The sequence below is a fragment of the Anopheles maculipalpis genome, chromosome 2RL (assembly GCF_943734695.1).
Source record: "Anopheles maculipalpis chromosome 2RL, idAnoMacuDA_375_x, whole genome shotgun sequence".
Taxonomy (NCBI): Eukaryota; Metazoa; Arthropoda; class Insecta; order Diptera; family Culicidae; genus Anopheles; species Anopheles maculipalpis.
The window spans coordinates 19,594,960-19,618,314 of NC_064871.1; the positions used below are offsets into that span (position 1 = coordinate 19,594,960).

Here is a 23,355-nt window from a genome sequence, read left to right on the forward strand (position 1 = left end):
CCGCAGTAGTGCAGCCGCCCCGCCTATGCACCGGTCGGAACCGTCACCAACGCACACCACCGCCACACACAACAGACAACCGTTTGTGATTGTTTTGCTGATGGAGTAGTAGTCCACCGCAAATTTTCGTATACGATGATAGCAACCGATGTGCCGTGGAACGACGACGTTACGGGGGACAACCGAGCTTCGCTTAACTGTAGTGCCATATTCTGGACGTGTTAATGCCATAGTTATGAAAGCTTCGCCAACGTGGATCATCTACCAAGCCGACAGCATGCAACAGCAGAACAAGTGAGAACATTTCCAATCCGCACAATACCGTTTGACGAAATAGAATTTTGCCCAGAATTGCCCATATGCAAATGCAATAGTGATTAAATAATGAAATAGCGCCACAGCAACGTCACAGCACAACAAGAGGAAGCTGCAGTAGAAGCTCACGCTTTTTTTTTTTATAAACCCATCTACAGCTAAGGCTAAGGTACAGAAGAGAAGCGATCTTTAAGCGTTCAGAAAGTTACAATTACGCATTCAAGCAACACACAGTATTTACATGTCAACAAAGTTGTAGCACCTTCAATCTTTCGATTCTGCACCACCATCATCACCCAACCCAAGTGACCGTTTTACATATACACTGACACACCCATTTTTTTCCGGAACGGATGTTTGATGCACTCGCTCGATGATGCTGATGATGATCGTCCACGATCACGATCAACCTACCGTACCCATGGATTGTGTATTCGTGTTTTGTGCGTAAACGTGCACACAGTGTTGAATGTTACCGTCTCATCGTAGACCCTCGTTCGATGTAGCTTACTTTCATCCGTTTTTAGCAAACAAAAAGAGAAAACGTTTTCCGGGCCGGAGTATACCGGAGAGGAGAGGGGGGGAGAAGTGGTATTTGGTGTCAAAGCTGCCACCCTTAAAAGCAAAGCTCGGCGTGTTTTTCTTATAATCTCTTATATATCTCTTAGAATACTGTGATCTCATTTTTTCGTATAGACGCAACAACGAAACGACGAAAAACGGAAACTACGAAACAAAAAATCAACCGAGAGGGGAAAAGTTGGAAAATCACAACAAAAAAAAAAAAAAATAACAGTAGTATACACAACATATACTTTACAAAATGTATCACACAAGTGGGCGGCCTCAGAGTAGTGAGATTGCAAAACAAAGAAACAAACAAAAATGGGGAACACGAACGGGACGCGACAAAATCGAGCTAAGCTGCATACATTAAGTATTGCCTTTTCCGTAGGTAACAACTAACAAATTGATTAAAAACATTTACATGATTCTTAACAACATCAACTACTAGCGAACCGAATCGTTTACCTTCGTACGCCTATTACGCACTTAAAAACAAATGTCAGCACCGTTTCCCACTAGACGTGTTTTGTAAGAGGGGTTTGTTGGATCTGATCTCACCACACCGCAGCCCTGCAAATTAGTGTTTTGAGCAATTTTTTTTTTTTTTGCATTGAAAGTTTAACTATTTTTCAATGTTGCAAATTAGACATCATCCCCGAGGGGAGCCGACCCGTTCTCTCTTTCTCTCTTCCAAACAACAAACGTCGTTTTAGGCTGTAGAAGTGAACAAATGAAACCGAACAAATCACACAAAGCGATACCAGCGAGCGAGACAGTGAGGAACGGAAAACAATGTGAGTGGGTAAATAAGAACAATTACATGATCTTTAGCGTAAGTGTAAGCATATTTTAGATGTAATAGAAAGAAGTGTTGCACGTTTGTTGCCGCCAGCAAACAGCGACCGAATGAATGGTTAGTAGATAGGATACATTCGTTTATTTTTTAAAATTTCTCGAATGAAAAAGAATATGATTCTCTTTTAAGATGAAGAAAAATGGAAAATAATTTAAGCTTATAGTATTTAACATATAAACGTAACAAGAAAAAGGAAACGCGTACAAGCAAACCGATTGCAAGACCGTACTGGCATTAGAAAGTTTCACTCCACAACACTTACTACACCACACCGCAAGGACACTCGGTGTGAACGTGCATGCGTTTGCACTTGCATTAGCGTGCGACTGCTACCGAAACTTCAGTCGTTTCCTTTAGTACATGGTACGTTTGTTAGCCCCATTGATTGTGAAACACTGTTCAATGGAAATCGAGCCCGACCACACACGTGGTCGAGGCGTGGCCGTTCCTTTCGTTAGTTTTGCATATTAGATTTAAGCTAAAAAGTGTGTGTGTGTTTTTTTTTTATTTTAAATCATTTTATCGTTTAACCGTGCATTCATCGCATTTGATCGTGCCACTAATAATGTAACTGTGTAATGTGTACTAAAATTGTTTGCTAAAAAAAAAAACATCACACAGATCAGCAGCAAAGTATCGCAACTCACAGCTGCTGATGTAAAACAAAGAATAACTTTTTAGAGCATACGATAAATACCCATCTCCCGCCCCATACACCGTGCAAATGTGCTGCCATATTAAGATATCCTTGCTGCATAGTGAGAAAAAAAAGGAAAAAGACTCCTTTTTCCCTTTTCACTTCTCTATTGTTTGCTTTTGTTTATTAACTTCTTTATTTTATTCCTTTTTTTTGTTGTTCCCCAACACACAGGTTACAGCGCTTCCGGAAGCGAATGTACATATTTGCGTAGCTTGTTTTATGTATGTGTGTGTGTGTGTGTGTCTTTGGGTATTAATATGGTTTAGTTTAGTAGTGTTTTGTACATAACACTTTGTTTGCAATTTGCCACCAAGCAAATTTTGTGAATGCACCCTGTTTTCTAACAGTGCCATCAATGCAAATTGAAGCATCAAACGTTGGATGAAGTGTTTTGCCGTATTGACACATTGTCAGTACTGCTAACTTTGCCCTGAAAGTATTCGCATTCGTCTTCTTTCCCGGGCTGTATGGAGCTAGTCGTAACGCTTTGTTTTTTTTATATTTTTCTTAATTTTTTGTTTAACTTTTGCATTTACAAAAAAAAACCCGCTGCACAGCAAATGCAGATACTCAGTTAAACGAAGCGCTAAGTATCGTTTTTACCAGGCTCGGTGTTGCATTTGTACGTATGTGGTATAGCAAGTTTGCGTTTACTAATCCGTGGTAAACATTAGCACAAACGCACACAAAATAGCAGAAGGAACTATTTAAACACAAATAGTTAAGTTATGCTTTGACAAACTGAACAACTAAACTTAAAGGCTTTAATAAATTAATCATACAAACGTAGGACTATTGCAAAAAGAAACACACTAAGAGAGGGATTTTCCTAACCCATCACTAAACGATCCTAATTTAACAATGCGAAAAACTTGAAATAACTTTGTTAGTTTTGTTTTTCGCATTATTTTGTCTGCATGTGTTGTTGTCCGTGTTTTCCTAGCAAGTTTTCCCTTAGTTTTATCGCTTCCTTCTTTCGTATCAGATTACTGATTACCATCCCATCGGATTGTTCTGTAGCGAACTTGAACGTGTGCAAAGAAGAAGAAAAAAAAACATTTATCTTTAGTATTTTTGTATAATTTATGACACTAAGCAAACAAGAAAATCATAAGATCGATCTTGCCGATCAAAAGAAGAAGAAGAAGAAGAAGAAAGGAAGAATAAACCCGTATTTCTAATAAATAAAAAATAAAAATAAGAATACATTCCACAACTTGAGTTTATTTTATTTTCCTCCATTCTGTTTTATTGCTTCTGTTTAAAAAACACAAATTAGTTGTTTTTTTTACATTTTGATGTTTGTTTTCCATTTCGTTATCCTGTGCTGTATTTGATTTTTAAAAAGGTTTGTATCTTTCATTTATTTATTTATCTATTTTTGTTTTGCTCCTTCGTTTTGTTTATTATTATTATTTTTAGTACGTAAAAGCAGTTGCCAAACTCTGTATGACATCAATGTCGTTACGTGGCTGTAACAGTACACACAACACTGGTGAACCGATTAGATAAAAGAGAAGAAAACAAAAACGAGTGGCTTGCAGCGTCCGCAGCATCAAGTGTCTCGTAGTGAACAGTAAATTTACAGGTGAAAATGGCCTTAAATTATATAAAATTCATTCCAGACAGAAGAGGGTAGTGATGTGTCAGTAGGAACAGATTTATCAAAAAGAAAAGAGAAAGAGAGAGAGAAAAAACGAAATTGACTCCCCATTGATTTCGTACTCTGGATATGTTTGCCAAAAAGAAAATGCGAGCAAAAAAAATCTATTAGAAATTTACAAATTATTGTATCAGTATACATATATAAATTGAAGTAAACAAAAACTCAAAAGATCAAAACAAAACTTATCTACTGAAGAAATCGGCCTAACCACTGCTGCTGGTTCAGGTGAATGGAAGGAAAAGTATCGAATCAAAAGGATAACAAAATTTAATGCAGTAAATTGTTTTCTGGAAAGTTAGCTAAGCTAAAACAGGAACGTTTATGAAAACAGTATCTTTAAACGTAGAAACCCAAAACAGTTGTCAATTGTCAGACGTGTTTGTTTGGAAAAGCATTGTGCCGGTGTATTCCAAATTAGTAGAAGATTGTCTAAGCAAAAGAGCATTTGTCGTGCAAACAAGTAACAAGTAATTAACGTATGTACGATGCGATATTAGATACTAAAGCGATTGATGTTTACTTATGAATAATCTTTTTCGCATCAGCAACAAATCCTCTTTGCTAAAACTTCTTCCTACGAAAAACAAAAAAACACTCTAAGGTAGTGAGCGATGGGGTGTAGGCCCCATCGCATCAAACAACTAAGAGAGCTACTTTCTAACTTCTAAGCATATATGCATCCCCCCCTCCCTCCTCCCCCACACAGACACACACCCACACAGTGTGGTGCTGTTTTTTTGCTAAGCAAAACCCCTCTTTACCATTGAATGTAAGTGTTATTTGTGAGGTTTAACAATTTATTCTAGATAGCGATAGTAAAAATCAGTTCCAATGCCGATTGCCCCATATATCGTGGGGATGTATGGCCGATATCGGACTAGATAGATGGTAGCATAGCAGACGTTCGTGGACTGGCTTTTATGAACCACCACAAGAGTTTAGGTAGCGCAGCATTAGCAGCAGGAGGAGCAGGAGGAAAAGTTTACGGCGGAACAAGTGGAGTGGTGGCCTTTTGGGCAGACGAATATTTTCCCCCATTTTTAGATAGACACTTACACGGGGACGGGAATCTGGAAGCATAAAAGTTCAAACATCATGCATCATTATCATTATGACATTGTGCACGAGTTTTTGGGGTGAATCAATCGGTTCAGCACTGCTTCACGGAAGCCGAAGAACCAGGGCACGGTACGGGGCCAGCAGGTGAAGTAATTCGAGAAGATGCTAGACAAACGGAAATTCGAATTCGCAAAAAGGATGGTTTCAAAAAGCACACACACAATAAGGCAAAAACAAAAGGGAAACTAAAAATATGAGGCAATTTTCGAAATTTTTCACTACCGGCCAGCACTGCTGGGTGAGCACGGGTGCCCTGGTGTTTTATGACGTAGCTGCATTTTGATGGAGGAACAGAACAAAGGGGACAAAAACTTAAAAGTGGAGAAAAAAACAACAAAATGAGGCAAAAAACTTTGTAAACGTTCAGACTGGTAGGAAAACTTAAAACAGAAACAGTACAAAATAATGCATGCATCAAACATTTAAAAAATGAAACAATTTCTTTAGCTAATACTTATTTACTATATATATCAACGGCAAGGTTGATAGGGCATAAGATTTATCGATATTATACATTCACACCCAAAAGAGAAAAAAAAAATGCGCACCCATACATGATTGTATCACAACACTAATGCATAGGTTTATGTTTAATGAGCTCGATGTTATTTTCTCAAGCTATTAACGATGAAAGTGAACCGATTGAAAGATCACTCTATCTTCTTTCCCAATAACCTAGAATTACATTCCCCGCAAGATCGTCAGTGTGACGAAGGGAAAGCGGAGATCAAAACAGGCCGAAGAACCGAATAAATCTCTCTCTCTTATTTACTTAAACAATTTACTGATAAGCTCTTTAGGTCTCCCCCTCTCTAGGACGGAAAGGGGGGCGGAAAGTTTTTCGGGAGAAAGGATATGTAAGGGTAATCAATCTAAATCTATATCTACTCAGCCGGCTCAGATGTTCGGTTGAGTATACGAAACTCAGAATGCGAGTGTTCTGATGATAGACAGTGAGAATTAATCGGTGAATGGAACAAAGTTCATTGTATCGTGGTTGTAAGCTCTTGCTCTTAAAATGAAAATGTATTAAGAATAAATCACTCAAAGAGAATCCGTTTGCGTGTGTGTTTGACTTTGTGATAAGAGAAAAAAAAAACAGATACATCCGAAAGTGCGAATATTTCTACGATCCGTTTACAGGTTTATTGCATTATATTTATTTTCAGCATCCAATAACACAAACGAACATCCTCGCGTGGGGAAGAGTTTTAGCTGGCAATTGGCACCTCCAAACAGTGTATCTGCAGCCCCACAAAACCCCAAAAAAAAAAAAAACAGACATGCAACTGTGCATGCTCATTGCTGTTGCATACCTTTTTTTACGATCGCCTTCTGCTGCAGTTCACACCATAAAACAAATGGGGCAAAAACCTAACACTTCGCGGGACGCTATGCGCTCCCTGCATAGCGGACACCCTTCTAAGACCATCTCATTTCGTCGTAAACTCACTCAAAACAAAGGCAAAAGGTTGACAGAGGTCAAATGAAGGTTTTCGCATCCCTCGTGTGCCATTATGGAAGGGTGTTCTTTTGCTTACGCTCAAATACATTCATCCGGTACCGCGGTTTTCCGGCACTAACCAATGTCATTGTAAAGGTTAAAAGTGTAAACTTCTTTAACGATAATCGATCAATATTTAAATGCAGTCTTAAACACGCTAAGAAGCACAACAAATAAATAGCTTTTTTTTGCTAAGGGAGCACAAAATAGTTACGAAAAAAAAAATGCACCCCATGCAAATGATTTTCCCTTCGGTCTCCCCCAGCTAGACGATCAACCTGAATGAAAGAAGCTTCAGATGTGCTCACCCTTAATGCGCCCCCGAAGCTGCGGTGAGATTGCATTCCTGGTGCAGCATTTCCACCTCCCACCAGCACTACGCGCCGGTCGATAACGTTCGATTGTTGGTAATGATAATTTATGCGCTCATAATTGAAACCGACCTAAGGTAAGGGTCACCCCTTACACGTATCTACAACACACAAACACGATCGCGTTACTTGGGCTACATTCCTGCCGTTGCGGGACAATAATGCGTCAATATTTCGTATAATTCATTACACTGTCGGTGTTCGTTATACACGCATTACCGCCGCACATTCATGCTCAGAGTTTCGTACAATATATTGTTGATAAGTTAACAAACTAAAGTAAGCTTGCTGCCAGTGGTCGTGGCGCGTTACTTACTCATTTTCTACCATTTCTAAGCAGTTGTTCGTGCTCACTGTAGGGGCAACATAAAGCCAAAGCATCCCAAAAAGAACTCATCAGATGCAGGTCACCTACCGGTCAGAAACGTGACCAGACCGGCGGATTCGTGTGAATCCGGATTGAATTACCAACCGACTCGGCTACCGGGTGAAAAACACACTTGAAATATAACGCTTGTGGCGCGACATATCTTTACCGTAAAGCACAAAAATATAAATGAAAGATCCCAGACCGAATCGCGCATCTGATAAGCGACAACACAATCTTACGGCGCCAGAACAAAAAAGGGGGGGGGGGGGGAAATAAGCCAAACTGTTTTAACAACTTACTCATGCTCATCACAACGGGCGAAACCACCTAAAGCACGTTAATGCCGGTGGTTTCAGCTTCTGCACACACCGTGTGAGCCGTGGTTTGATGAGGTGTTTCATAGCCCACCTTGGACGATGGAAGCTGACGATCGGTCAGGCAACGCTACAATTGTCGGTACGCTTTATTTTGGGGAAGTTTTAAATTTTATTCACGGTACATCTCTTTTGCGATCGAGGGGCCAGACAGTTTCAGCTTCCTGCTGTAGTTTGGTGGGAACTTTGGTTGAGAAGCGATGTAGGGAGAAATGAAAATTTTCATTTTTAACTTTTTGATTCTAAACATAAATTTTGTGATTTTACTTAATAACATAATTATACATTTATTGACTGAATTATCTGATGCTAAGTTCATGCGGATTTTCACGAAATTGAAAGCTTTATTATGAAGACTTGCCAACTCTTTCTATTTCCAAAGTACAGGGCGTTCGGGATAATTTTGACAGTCACCTACGGAGAAAGAAAAAAAAAATTATGGCAAAATTAATCATCGGGGAAATTTTTGTTTGTTTTAGAAATAGTAGCTTACCGTGTATTTTATTCATTTTATTCAAAATATCCGCCCTCGGCTTCTATTACGGCCTCCACCCGTCTCCGGAACCGGGAACAAGCCCTGGCGACAGTTTCGCGGGGTAGGGCCGCGAAGACGGACCTGAGCTCCGCCTTGGTGTTGCTGGAGGTTCTGTTGGTGTCCCGTTCCACCGCGCCCCACACGAAATAATCCATTGGATTAAGATCCGGGGAGCTGGAAGGCCACACATTCGGCGCGGAGAAGTCGTTAAAATTGGCCGTCAACCACTTTATCGTTTTGGCGGCTGTATGGCACGGAGCGGAATCCTGCTGGAACACGTGATCCAAGGCTTTACGACGGTGTCCAGCATGGAAATGTACCCGTCCGCGTTCAGCCTCAGCCCCTGCTCGAAAAAGTGGGGCGGCATCACGTCCCCTTCCGATGACACGCAGGAAAACACCATCACCGTCTGGGGGAACTTGGTTTGCGGCACCCGTGGCACGTCCGCCGGGCAGTAAGCCAGCCACCGGTTGTTCTGGATGTTAATCGTGTCGGCGGTTGTCGCGTCCGGCGCGGATCATCATGATGCATGTGATCCGCTTCCACAATGTACTCGTTTTTGGCATTTTTTTTATCACGGGATGTTTTCGCTGCTTGTTCCGTACACTTTTAGCTGTCGAATGACGTATTGCTTGTTTTCCTATGCCAACTCCATCACGAGTTACAGTTGTATAAACAAAAATGTAACTGTCAAAATTATCCCGAACGCCCTGTATATCTTATCATTGATTATTACTTTTTTCCATCATTTTGGAAAAATACGGATTCCTTCAAGAAAAAATGAGGGTTCTCGGGACGCTTTGGATTCATCGATGCATTATTTCACCTCTCCAAAATTGGAGAAGTGCTGCTCAGCTAGGCCATGTTGGATCGATAGCAAAAGATGATAATCAGAAGGTGCAATGTCTGGGCTGTACGGCGACTAGGGTAGGGCAATCCATTTCGACATTTTTAGAATATTTTTTAACTGGTGCTGGCACATGGCACATTGAATTTTTCTTGTCTGTTCTGCCTGGGTGTCGATGATCCCTTGGTTCAGTTCGTACCATATTTTTTAAACGTTGACAAATGGCTGGCTGAATTACCTCAAACGCCCTTGCAAACACCGTCTTGCGTTTGCGAAGGATGTTCAACGAGCGTTGAAATTGAAGTGCTGAGCCTTAAAGTTCTCGATCTTCAAATTGGCAGTGTTGCAAGATTGAATAGTTTATGGCACTTGTACTAGAACCGCACGCGAACTTATCTACAGTACTGATACATGAATAATACACTTAAAATATTATTTCCAAACTTACAACGTATCAGTTTAATTACTCATGTTGAGTGATGAAATGGAAGCTGCGAAAGTCCAGTGATAGCGGGAACAACGGCGCTGATCTTCACAGTACAGGACCGGTGTTCAAATTTCATCCGGGGACCTTTTCACCGTATTTAGGACTGACTATCCAACATGGTATCAGCAAGTCTAGTAGGCCATTAGTTGGCCGGTATGACCTTAGAAGGTCGTTAAGCCAATAAGATGAAGAGGTGATGAGTTTCAAGCTTTCAAGATTTCTTAATGGACAACAAACATTATCAGTTGGGCTGGAAAATATGTGTCAAAATTAAATTGTTATATTAATGGTTGTTTAACACCCTGTTACGAAGGTTTGATGGAATAACCTTTTTTTTTTCAAGCATCCAGCAATACATTAAAAAATTAAATGGCCGTTTCAGCTTGTGCAGCATCCGTAACGAATCGGCAGCATAAAGTGGTTATTACTGACCAAAGGTGGTGGATATTGGTGAACGTGCATTTACTACCAACACTGTATGAAATGGGCTGTTAAGTGAAATGTAACCTCCGGAGCCATTGCACGCGATGATTTATAATTCATGTTTTCTGTTAACACCTGCTACCGATACCTTTAAATGTCAATGTCGACAAGTTCTATGTTGCAGTTTTGTTTTTTTTTTTGTTATTCGCTCTTCGCTCTGTTATTTACGCAAATAATTCAAATTTTGCATTGCTAGTTTGAAGAGATACTGCTTAAGAGACATACAAACACGTGTTTTAAGTCAAGGTCTGGTACACTTAGAGCTTTAACATAAGGCACTACATGATGATTAAGCTAGGAACTTTTTATATCCGATTTTTATATACATATTATCTCGTCCCTGTATTGTTAACACCTCTTGTGTTGACTTTGTACAAATTGCAAATTTCCTTCCTTTTACCTTTATTCCTGTGGGAGTACAAATGTTTTAATTTCACTTCAATCAAGTTGAGTTCACTAATACCATTACTTCATCACGTAATGAATAAAGTTGTAGCAAACGTTTCGCGATGCTTATCAGGCTACCGTGAGCACGCTTTATAAATGACTCGAATACAAACAAAAACTAGTCTCCAGCGTGGCATACTTCCACCCTGCTTAACTTTCCATATTTCTCAAACAGCAAGTAGCAAGTAGCGACGCTGAAAACAGTTGCACGATCACTCCCAATCCGATGCTGACACCTATTACCACCGGGATCAAACCATCCGGTTGCTCTGGCATTGCCAGAACAAACTGCTGCAGCACTGGAGCAATGCGTATAACCTTAACCTTAAGTGAAGCTGCCCATGCACGACCCCCCACTGTGGCTGTAGGTTTAGTTCGGTCTCCAGTGTCTGCCCGGTAGCCAGAACAGAATCCCTTTAAAGTCTCCACCACCAATGACATGCGGTGCAGAATTCCTTCGTCGAATCTGTGAGTGATGCATCCGTTTTGCAGACGGAGCCAGAGAACTCGCTTCTACACTACGCCCAGGCCCAGGGGCACAGTAGTAAGGGGTCGGAAAGGTGGTGGTGGCCATGCGGAAGGAAAATTAATTATCCCTGATGAGATATCGCCACCGATTAATCTTCACATTGAGGGGCATACACACCGTTGGCACAGGCACGAATCTCGGAACACAGCAGCAGCGACAACAACAGCAGACCGCTAAGGGACGACCACGATTTCGATCGGTGTGGCAAACTGGCCAAAGGATACAACAATGTTTTCGTTATCGGGTTGCGTTATCCCGCGATTGGGCCTGTGTACCCTCTGGATGAAGTGTTTGAGAAGTGCTTTGAAGGTTATTCGTGCGAGAAGCGGGTAACTCTCGCTTAAACTCAATCCACTTGGCACCCATCCGGGAGGTACAACGGTTAGTATAAAATCAGAACTCAGAACTAACATTCTAGACCACGCGCTGTTGATCGCCTTCACCTTCCGGTGTGGCGCCTTAACCGATCAGGTGAAAGAATGATCAGGACGTCTGCAGCTTTTGCTGTCAATGGTCATCTTGCTTCCATTTATTGTACATTTTCCCACTTTATTCAGCACCCGGTCGTTAAAGCATGTTGTTAATTTCATGCTTTCATTAACTTAAATGGTGTAAAATGCAAATCGAAGTGGAGGAGGGGAAAACACAACAAGTCACAGGACAACAGAGGCGCCAAAAACGTAGCTTCCGAAAAATGTTCCCCCCTGGATGATGAGTGTCAAGACGATTAAAAAGGAACTAAAAAAAAAAAACATACTCTAAACGAGCGAAACACGCTTAAGCACATCCACAAGAAACAAATGTCCAGTCCCATAAGACACGAGCAATTAATTAACGAACGGTAGTAAGGAATACACGGGCTTTGCCCGTGGCTTCGGTCAAGCAGTTTGTGTGCCGAGTTTCGGGATGAGGATGACTTTTTACTTCAGCAAACAGTAAGGCGCGTGTGCAAATCTTACCGATCAACTGGTTAATCTGCTCTGGTAGTCTGTTAATAGTCAGCCCAATCAGTTGACCGAAGAAAAACTCACACACACTGTGCATTGATCACATGTATATTCTCAAGAGATTAAAACAAAATGAGCATAATATTCGATACTATTCCTTCGTCTTAGATTTTTTGTAGTAGGAACTTAAGCTGCGTTAAACAAATCAAGGAATTTCCGATGCAGTTCGTAAAAATGCACACCCTTCCCTTTACCATTTGTCCCCCAGACCCCTCCTTCCACCTGAATGCATCCTTCACCACACGCCTTGTGCGGATTGATTTCGATCATTAGCGTGTGACATCCGATTAAAATTGTGTCATTAGCAATCGAGACGAGCGATGCAAACGGTGATCGGTTTTTCATTCGCACCACGTCAACCAACCAAGCAACGGTTGGTGCTACCTCATTTCAATGTTTCTCTCTACCGTAAAACTCGCCTCCTTCACCCTTACACCCCATTCGCACCGGTTTAATACGTTAACAGTCTACTGTTTTTTTACTGTTCCATTCGAGGATTTATTTTTTTTTTATATTCCTTCCGTCCACTCATTTGGGGAAATATTTCACAAATTAAAATCCAGTTTATCCTGCACCGTAACGCGCATTTATTGTTTCATCGTCGTCCGTTTGGGTGTCCGTTGTCCAGCTCGGGTTTGGCTTTTAGGTTCATTTTAATATTGCTTTGACAGTTGGTGGCGGGTTTTCGGGGAGGGAAATTTAAACGATCGACACCCTCTGGCTAAAGCGTTTGTTGGCTGGCTTTATAAAAAACATTATACGCAGGAGAGTGAATGCTATAATGAAAACAATCCGAACACCGAAAGCATAATTAAGTGGAACTGGAACTCCACATACTGGGATCCTTCGTTCGAACATTACGTATGATACGCTATCGGCAGGGCGAAACAGAAGTCCAGCGTCGGTTTTAGAGAAAAATGGTCCCAATTTGCTATTTCGTTCGATCATTAGCCAGTGGGGGTTGGAATGGAGTGATGCCAGCCAGACAGTGTGGAGTGCGTGTCGGCTGGTTGGGGCGATTTTTAGCTATAACTATCCCAATTTGTGATCGAAGATGTAGTGATTACCATTTTTTGGTCCTTTGCAAACTTGTCGGTTCGCTCGGTAGCGATCTATTAATGTATCGACGGTTGATCCTGCGCTGTTTGAACGTGTTGACGGATAATTAGACCGCTAGACAAAAGACAGCACATCAGCAAACTATCTGCTTGATCGTACCGTTGCCATATAAACATATGCCGTACGATCGATTAACAAACATTTATCGATCTCATTTGCTTTGGCATTGGTTTTCGCGCGGAAAAAAACAAATTTTTTTTTGCCTAGATTTTTGTGTTAATTTTTTATTATAGTAAAAACCTAAGCGAAATAGCGATCAATGGTAGGACAAAGGTGGAAAAATAACAAAAAACTGATAAATATTGTAATCAAATTTAAATTAGGTTTTTTTAAAGTAATGTCCTCACTCAGTACTCCTTTACTCGATACTCGAACAAGTTGTGATTGAACAATATTAGATTTATTATTAAAACAAACAAAGCATAACGAGAATTCTAGTTTCTTACGATCAACCTCAACCCAGTAAGATGCGAAAGCAATATATAATAAGAAACGATCTTCTGGCATCAAGTATCGTATACCTTCTAACTCTACCCTCGCTCGCTCGCAGGACAAAAGGGAACGTGGTTATAATTAATTGCCATCACTTCTACGACAGGAAATGTCACATTTTAAGCCACCTCATCTCCCTGACGCACGCTCACACTCCATACAAACCCTCCGCGCTTGGTTTTGCAAGCGTTGAAAGCAAAGAACTAGCCCTAAGAAGGTTGATTTCGGATGATATCAACCGGACTCGCTTCTCGTACCCGAAAACCCGGGCTGTCACGATCACGATCCCTCATCTCCATCCGCCTTAGACACTTCCACTTTGGCATGATCAGATCCGGCGGTTGGAAACGGCCTCCTTCGTCCCCTCAGAGCTCCGAGATTATCCAGCCCGACAACGGACGGAGGGCGCGAAAGCGTTCACTTGAATAAATTATAAAACACAACCATCAATGAGCGAATTAATGAATGAACCAGCCTCGCTGCGGAAGAGATCGGTAAGACTGGCAAGAAAAAGAGGCACAGCAGTACTGGAAAGATTGAAACACACCACCAAACAAAACAAAAGCAACAGAACCTTTTCGATGGAAAGCTATCCCAAACTGCTGGATTGATTTCGGTTCTATTGGGGTAATTCCTTGGTTACCAGGCCCTCGTTATGCGTCGGCTGGCACTGCTGGCTGCTGATGGCTTTAGTATGTGTATCGCTGAGCATGGAGAATTGAAAAAGGAACGAAATCAAGCCACCGTTTACCTCACTCAAGGACACAACTGCTAGCAACGACAGCGCAGAGAACCTTAGGAAAGGGTTCTGCGATTCTTCGGACTCTTAGCTCCGGACTACCGGGATTCAGAAGACATCCACAGTTATCTTTAGTATTAATCAGTACGAAGGTAGACCCGGCTGGGAGGTACGATCGAGGACGCGAGGTGCGAACGGACTGACAAAAAATGAGAAGAGCTTTATCTTTTACACCTTTCGTTTCATTTTCGAGCATTTCTTTAATTGATTATTACCGGTCCGACGCAGCGGGAGTTTTCGGTGGTGGTAGAAAATCGGTGGGCCTAGAGGGCACGAGTGGCGCGCGAGGTAGCAACAAATTGTGACAGATTTGTGATATGAGTTCTTTAAAAAAAAATAGAATTTCTTCTCAAAACTACCAATCAAGATCAGTTCTTGTTCCGGGGAATTTCATGGAGTGTTTTTGTGGTCTTAGATCGTGGAAATAACTAGTTATTATTTAATTAAAAATTAACTTCTACCATAACACCATAGCAAATCCAAGGCAATAAGTAATTTCGTTATAATATCTTATTTAATTAAAACATCTTCTTGCCTTAACGGCCTGGTACTTGGTCACGCCGGCTATCCAATGGCTTGATAGATAGTCAGTCCTCACTACGGGGGAATGATCCGTATGACGTTTGAACCTCGGTCATAACGTGTGACGACCGGTGCTGTTGTTGCCTCACGACCGGGTCGCCCTAAGTTAAGTTAGTTAGTTAACGAACGAACCCTAATTTTCAAATCAAAATCTCCCCAAACAATTCAGAATTGCTTGGGATTATTAATTCTTCAAATTTTCTCGTCGTTGATGCGGTACATTTGAACTCGATCGGTCGATTCCACCGAGATACATATCTACTACACCATTTACATCGATTTGGAACTGTTTCGTTCTCGATTTTCGCATGAAACATCTCGACCCTTGATCGTAGCGCATGATAAGCTCGACCAGCTATAGTAAGTTGGCGGTCAAAACAAAACAGAAGAATGCATTTTTCATTCCAAAGTTGTTCGAAAGCCAGCCCGGATGCTATCAATTCCCTGGCCCAATCGGAAGCATGGCACACGCACACACACACACACAAAATATTTTGTCTGCGTTAAGCATCGTCGTTAGCATTATCAGCAGATCTTCAGCGAATTCGATCGGAATCGGATCGGATCGCGATTACTGTGTGTCTTTTTTTGGTTTCTTTAATTCTCTGGCCAGTTTCGGAAGCAACTCTGCGGGAGCAATCGATACTACTACCGAGATCGTATCGGCATTATCGATCGGCACACGCGTTGCGGTCGCTTCCTAAACACTCTCACGCTGGAAGCTATTTCACATTATGATCGTGTGTGGTTTCGTCCAGGGTGCTGACCGATCGATCGAACTGACAGGCGGAACACCCAACAACCGAGCTCCTGAGATCTCGCAACACCATCTCGCGGCTGCTGCTGTTGTTGCATGGAGTTTTTTTTTTTGTTGTTGCTCCCTTCGAAAAACAACCCAAACAACACACGGGATTTATTCAGCCAAACGTGAAAGAAGCTCATTGTGTGGCATATCGAAACGGGAGTGAGAAGAAAAACATAATCGGATCCTGCCCGCGAAGCGCTGTCGTGGACAACTACACGCTGCACGTGGTGCTGTGCTGGTTTATTTATTTTCCTACTGCTCCGTTTTACCGATTTCCTCCGGTAGCGAAGCCTCGCGCCTTCACTGCGACCATCGACCACTTGACGGTCCCCGGCTGAGGGTCGACTGCCGATATTGCCGTACTACAAACACTCCAAACCGGGTACCGATTGGATGAGGGGAGTCCGCAAGCAGAGCGGTCGGATAAGGGCTTTGCAGATGGGGCACAAGGGCAGAAAGGAAACAAACAATAATCGAGAGCTTTTGGGAGCTTGATGGTTCTGGCTACTGGCCGGGATTGATGTTTATATTTCAAAAACCGCCTTCCACGGGTGGATTGGATCGTTCGACGCTACCCGGTACAACAAAAAAAAACCCGGGAGCCTTGGAAAAGAATGCGCTATTCGCTTTCTATTCACAACATCTCACCGAAATTTGGTGATTTGATCGAGCGATCGATCAAACGGAGAGTGAGTCAGATGGAGAGAAAGACGGCGAACAGTCAAATTGAAATACTTTGATTGAATTGAGCTTTTAACAGCATTGTGAACTTCGCTTAAGTATCCTCTAAAGACTAGCAGCCACATTCGGTTCGGCATTTCCGCTGTTTGGGGGGATGCTGATTTTTTACACATCTCACCCGATAATAAGATTATGATTCGTCCGGGTGTCCGGTGTGGGGTTGATGTCTTGATGCGCGATAGGGATAGGGTTCGATTACGTTCCAATTTCTACTAGTCATCCTATTGGACGGATTCGCTTTGTTGATCGCGTATTGTGCTGTTGCCTGCTTGTAAAGTATTCCACCAGCGATTGTAGTAGGGATCATTTTGATGGTATTGAATTTGAAAGAATGTCTTAAGCTAAATGGACCTTGAACAGTTGGAAAGGAATTCATGTTGGCAACCATGTAGATTTTTGAGACTACATTAAGAGCAAATACATTTCTTTTTTTCCAAAAAGTAGTCCTCAAAACCAAGCCACTAACCCCAATCAAAGGAAGAATTGTGACATTCCGGACTCGCTAGTAGTGAAGATTATGTTTCGTTTTATAATTCTAGTCACCCATGCTACCAGAGTACCTTACGCAACACTGCAACAAACCCCAATTGTGTGGCCGCAAGTGAGCACACACTCTGCTACAATCTTCGCGTCCGATCGGTTCCACATTTGCAACGGCCCGTTAGTTTACGCGAAAAACTTCGAGCGCATCCATCAGCTGCGTACATCAGCTGACATCAACCGAACCACCGCAAAGCTGGATGAAGCAGGACGGTCCAAAGTGGCCTATGATTTACTGGGGCACACGCACACGCGAACGGGTTGGATGCATAAACGCATCGATCGCATCGATTGGTGACGGGCAATAAATTTCACACGGCAAGGCGCACATACACGCACACACACACACACACCGTACAAAAGGGGGGCCGCACATACCGAAGCCGTGCTGGATTATCGGTGGGTTCATTCGATGTTATTCGCAACATAACACGAGCCACAACAGCGTGCGGCGATTGCGCGCGCGTCCAATGGCTAATGATTAATTAATCACGATGCAGCGCACAAGGTGATATGCTGCTGCTCGTGTGTAACGGTGCACTACTGGTACACTAAATCTAATTGATCTAATCCGAACCCCGGGCGCGCGAAGTTGCGGCGGCAGTTTAAAAGCATGCCAAGGAGACTGGATTTTACGGGAAGAAGGGTACTCCTTACTGGGGAGTTCAATGAGTGGGAACACGTAATGTCAAGTAATTAGCACCCAAACCAGTATAACCGAGGGTCAACATGGTGAATCTTAAGAAAGAAGGTTAAATAAATTATGCAACAACTTCGAACTATTGTTTCGTTTTTATTTTTACAGGGTATCTTCAGTTATTATTGGCGCTTTCTGATACGCTTATGTTTTCTTACTGACGTTTAAATATTTTTGAATAAGTTTAAAAATAACAATTTCTTTTTAGCAATAAAACAACAACTGGAAAAGAAAGCTAAAAATTAAGTTTTAGTAAGTGAAGAAGAATGAAAATACCCGTAAATTACTATATTTTTCATATTTTCAAATACACTCTTCTTATTTTTTAGCTACGCAGAAAATTCCTGTTTGTGAGTTCAATTTTAACTAAGATTTCATAATAAGTTATTCGTGTTTAGGTAAAAAAAATTGGGAAAAATTATTTTCAAAAAAAAGCTACTTTAAAACGACATTTAAATATCAAAAATGTGTGAGAAATCGTCAAAGAATTACGGAACAAAAACAAAAACAAAATTTTTAATGTAGAACATCGGGATCCTCGAGACAACATAAAAAATAATTAATGTTGGGATACCCAATATTGCAATATTGGTCCTGCGGTAGAGGCAACAGCGGCATTGGTCTTACCACGGCAGGACTGGGGTTCAAACTCAATCCGGAGCGTTCCCTAGTAATGAAAAGATGAACAAGATGGGTTATAGTAAGTATATCATATAATCAGTAATTCAGTCCTTTGTGGTAATAAATTAGGTTTCCAAATAGGTCTGGAAGGTACATGACCCAGTAGGTCATTAGTTCAAAGAGAAGAATTTAGGAAAGAGCAGAACAGCTAGAATGATTAGATTTGAACCGAGCTGAAGTTATGGTATGTTAGTAGAAACGTTTAACTAGCTGTATGGCTCTATTTACTCTGTACTTCACATGGTACGGCCGATTATCAAAACCTATCCGGAACGTTCCCCCGTAGTAAGCCATTTATTAGTAAACCATTAGATGCCCGGTGTGACCTATAATGTCGTTTAATAAAATCTCTTATTGCTTTTAACTGCTAGCTGTTTGACACAACTATGCTTAACGATATCGTTTTTAAACCTGATAACGATTTTCTTTTCAAATAAACTTCGCTACTTTCTTAAAACACGCATAATTTGAATAAAGAATGCCAAGCGCGTATGAATCATTCCGCACAAACTCCAATCCGATTCCCCCCATCTCCAGAATCCCTGGAGCGATTATCCTGCAAGTTTTATTAACCGAGGTTCGCAACCATCAGCTTCTTCCAAACGGTGTTTATGTCAAATCTACATGCAACAACTCCCTCCCGGATTCAGCACCAAGCGCGCCAAGAGAAAGGAGCCCTTGCGGTTTGTTGAATGTATAGCCGAGCCGAGCCGGTACCGTAAATAAAACATGCATTTAACCTCTTTCACGTTGCGTCAGGTGAAGAATAGCGGGTGATAAAGAGTGATCGAAGGTAAGCAAAACACAGGACGTGCCGGTTTCTCGGTCGTTCGCAAAAGCCGACGCGTTAGTTACGTTTGCGACGACGATCGCAAACGATCACTCCATGGAGTCGCTATGTTATGATCGGGCTGACCAGTGTCCGGTATCGGTGAACTACATTTGCGTATTTTTTTTTTTTGTATTTTGTTCCTCTTCTTCCTAATGCTGATCATTGCTTACCATGCAATGCCACCCGGTGGAGTACTCTCGTGACTGTTGTTGCGCGAGGGAGAAGCTTTGCTGGGTAGCTTCCTTTCACGGCGAATGACGAACATGCTGCACGCATGCATTCTAACGGGCAACCGTTACCGCACGCGTGACGATAGGTGGAAGACTCTTTTCTTTATCGTCTCGTACCGCAGCTGACCGTACGGCATCGCAGAGCTGTAAAATGGAAAATTATGTGCTCCATAAAGTTGGGCTCTGGTAAAAGGTTTTGGTGCAGATTTTTGGCTACAATGAAGGTGGATGAATTTTGGGACGGGAATGTACATATCTGCGTTATGTGTTTACAAGCAATTAATTTTAAAATTCAATATAAGAATTGAATGTTATGCTACAGTCTTCACACGGCACGAACGGGGTTCAAATTCTGTCTATCCAATAACCACGTGGTATCTTTAAGTCCCGGCAGAATCTAGCATGGCGTTAATTACTCTAAATATTAATGTACTATTTTGACTTCAACTTAAAGTTCCAATGTTGTCACTTGTGATCCTAGTTTATTAGGGAACTTCTGCTTGGCTAAACGATCTTTTAAGTCTTCCCAGTTATCTAATAGCTTGCGAAACTTATTAACGCCTCGTAATTGTAGTTGTGTGAAGACCGGCGGAGCTTATCGCACAACTAGTAAAGATTATCATCCACAATTTTCTAAACGGATAAATAATTTGTTAACTGTATTATTTGTTACTTTTTTTAAATTTAAAGTTAGTTGGTTTCTTCATCATGTATGCTGAAGAACAGAAGACTAATCGAAGGCAAGAGTAATGACAGATCGTATTCTCAGCGCATCTTAAGTTTCCCATTACAGAAAACTAAAATTGTATGACACAATTGGCCGTATTTTCCCAAACAGGAAAATATTCATCATTCGCTACCGCAGAAAAGACATCACACCACCCAAAAAAAAAGTATAATAAATACAGACGATCGTTGTGCTAAAGACCAAAAAAGCACACACACGCACACCTACACATAATCTCGCAATAAAATATGCCCTTTTCGCCCATCAATCTTTTGGCACGAGCCCAGAGCGGGAACGGGACACAGAGGCGTGAAACGTGGCAGGTACTACGCTGCTTTTTATCTGATCAATCGTCAAATCCTGCGGCGACTATCAGGTGAGCTGCTTCCTCTCGGCAGGTTTTTTTTTTCATGCAAGCAATCGGCCATTTTCACCAACCATTTAGCGTTGCATTAGCGGTCAGCTAATCGGTTTCCCTTCCCGCGCCCTATCATTGATTTTTTTTCTGACTTTAGAAGCTACTCAAATTTCATGAATGGTGGTGGCTGTGGTTTCGTCTTGTTGTTTTGACTCGTGCTCTGGCTAGGCTTTGGTTTCATGCAGCAATACTTCAAACTCACTTCCCCGGTTGGTTTACTGATCGTTTTTGGTCGGTGGGCAGCCTAAGTGCTACGTTGTGGCTCTGCACAGGCACGCGTCCACACATGCTCTCGCTGTGTCATTCGGGGGAGCATCACCCGGTAACCCTCGTCTGGGTTCGAGATTGTATCGCATTACGGTTATGAGTTATGAATCGTTGGACAAATTGTTTTGTTTTAATTTAACGACAACCCGGCCGTCGATCGGGCCGCGTCAGCCGGATCCGGTGTCGTTACGGGCAATTAGCATACGAATCGGTGGTATTTAAGGTGCCGTGAAGGTGCCAAGAAATTGCGATTGGATGTCGCATAGTTCCGTATCCAAACCTTCCCTTACACTATTCTGCCACCGGCTGAAGCACACGGCATCAGCGGTGTGCAGAACAGCTGAGTGATGGTTACGAAGTGAATCTCCAACCGATGCCTGTTGAACCGCACCTTCTTTTTTTTTTTTGGTGAAGTCTCACTGTCTCCCATCCTCGCGCCATTCACATTCCCGGTCGCATCTAAAAACCTTCGGAATGGCCACCATTGCTACCTTCGCTTCCGGAGGGAGCCAGGGCGAGGTATACCTTCGGTTTGCCGTTTAATTTTATGCGAATGGCACGCGTGATCATCGTACTTGACGATCAAAAAAGCACCACGTTCCACCGGAGTCAATGTTCCAAGTGCTCGGCACTGATGGTCGCGAAGAACCCCCACGCTGCGATCGTTTTGGACGGTATGGGTTATAATTTTCCATAATTTAATAGGTGATCGTATCGATCGGTGTGCTTGTTTGCCATTTTCCACCATCTTCGATCGTGTCACTGCGACAGTGACGGTGACGGTGGCTATGGAAGACGGAGAACCAATCAGAGCACTATCGGGATGCTGGAAAGCATTGGTAAATGTGATTCCGGTGAGGATCGGGACAGGCAGGAACGAAGAGTTCCTAAGTAAATATGAAAGATCTGGTTTTCTTCTTGAAAAAATAAATCCTAATACGTTCCCTACTTGGCCACCACGAGGTTGAAAAATTTCTTAATTTACCTATAACATAACACAGTTCTTAGTTCTTAATAAAATAACATAAGATGCAAAACATGGTAATTACATGACGTATAACATTAGCTACAATATTTTCCAAGGCAGCTCTACAATGGACACAGATTGACAGCCGTGATAATAGTGCCCGTACTTCATTAGCGAAACATAACCACATCAAATGCGCGATTAAAACACATTCCACTTTATGACCTTTCCCGTCGGTTCTCAGCCACACCTCGGACCAAGAGGAGATCCAATCGGAACGTCAATACCAAACCTGATGCCAGCTACCGTGTACAAACGAGTTGCAGCAGGGATACAAGTATCATTTCATTGATTTCAATTCGATTCTTCCACCTCAACTCATCCGGATCGATGGGACCAAGTGGATGGACTCAAGGTGTCCCACCGCTCAATGACTGACTTGAGCAGGGAGCCAATCGATTGAAGTGCAACATCTTCCCCATCAAACCCGACCCGTGCTTTGTATGTTCATCATACATCATTATGAGCATTTTTCTTTCTGCGAGAATGTTGCATTTTGCATCCCAAGACTCTGTCAAGCGGGAGATGAAAATAAAGAAACAAAGGAGCAACAAAAAAAGAACACAGGATAAAGTCACATCGTAACCGTTTTCTCTTCAACCAATGTACCGCCATGCACCGACAACCAAGCACAGCAAATGGAGCACACACGAAGAGTGCAGAAAAGAAAAGACTCGTTGCGCGGATTAAATTAAATGATACCTTTTAAGATGTCACGATCGAAGCATAAATACGGGAAAATAACATATCATAAGATTATCAATTAAGGCTGGCTAACCGATTGTCTTTGGCGAAGTATCTCGAGGGTGTCAGAATTGTGTCTTTGTGGCCGGTGCGCGAATGGAAGAAACAAGCTACAACCTTCGATTTTGTTTTGTTCCGGGCCCGGGAATGGATTCCCATTCATGGACTAGCACGCCGGTCCGTACCCATCCAGGGTATGGAGAGGCGATAAAGGCGATTGAGAAGGAAATAAATGTTTCATCCTTCCGGATCGTGTGTTCCCGGTGGTGTCTTCTCGCCAACCGATGTACTACGGTTACATCGTTCCACCCCAAAACGGTGACTATAATTTCACAGATCGCACTACCACACCTTTCACAGGGTTGTTGCTTCAAACGAGATCGTAAAATAAAACACCCCTCCAGTGATGCTTTAAGTGGTGGATTAAGGATCAGTTTTGTGGAGCGATGCAGTACGGCAATCGGGACAATAATAATG

The 23,355-nt window shown here is 42.1% G+C and overlaps 1 protein-coding gene across 1 annotated transcript in view; it reads left to right on the forward strand.

The window, feature by feature from the left end:
* LOC126557567 (protein misato) overlaps positions 1-23,355 on the forward strand; it is a 235,683-nt gene that overhangs the window by 199,575 nt on the left and 12,753 nt on the right. The window lies entirely within an intron of this gene.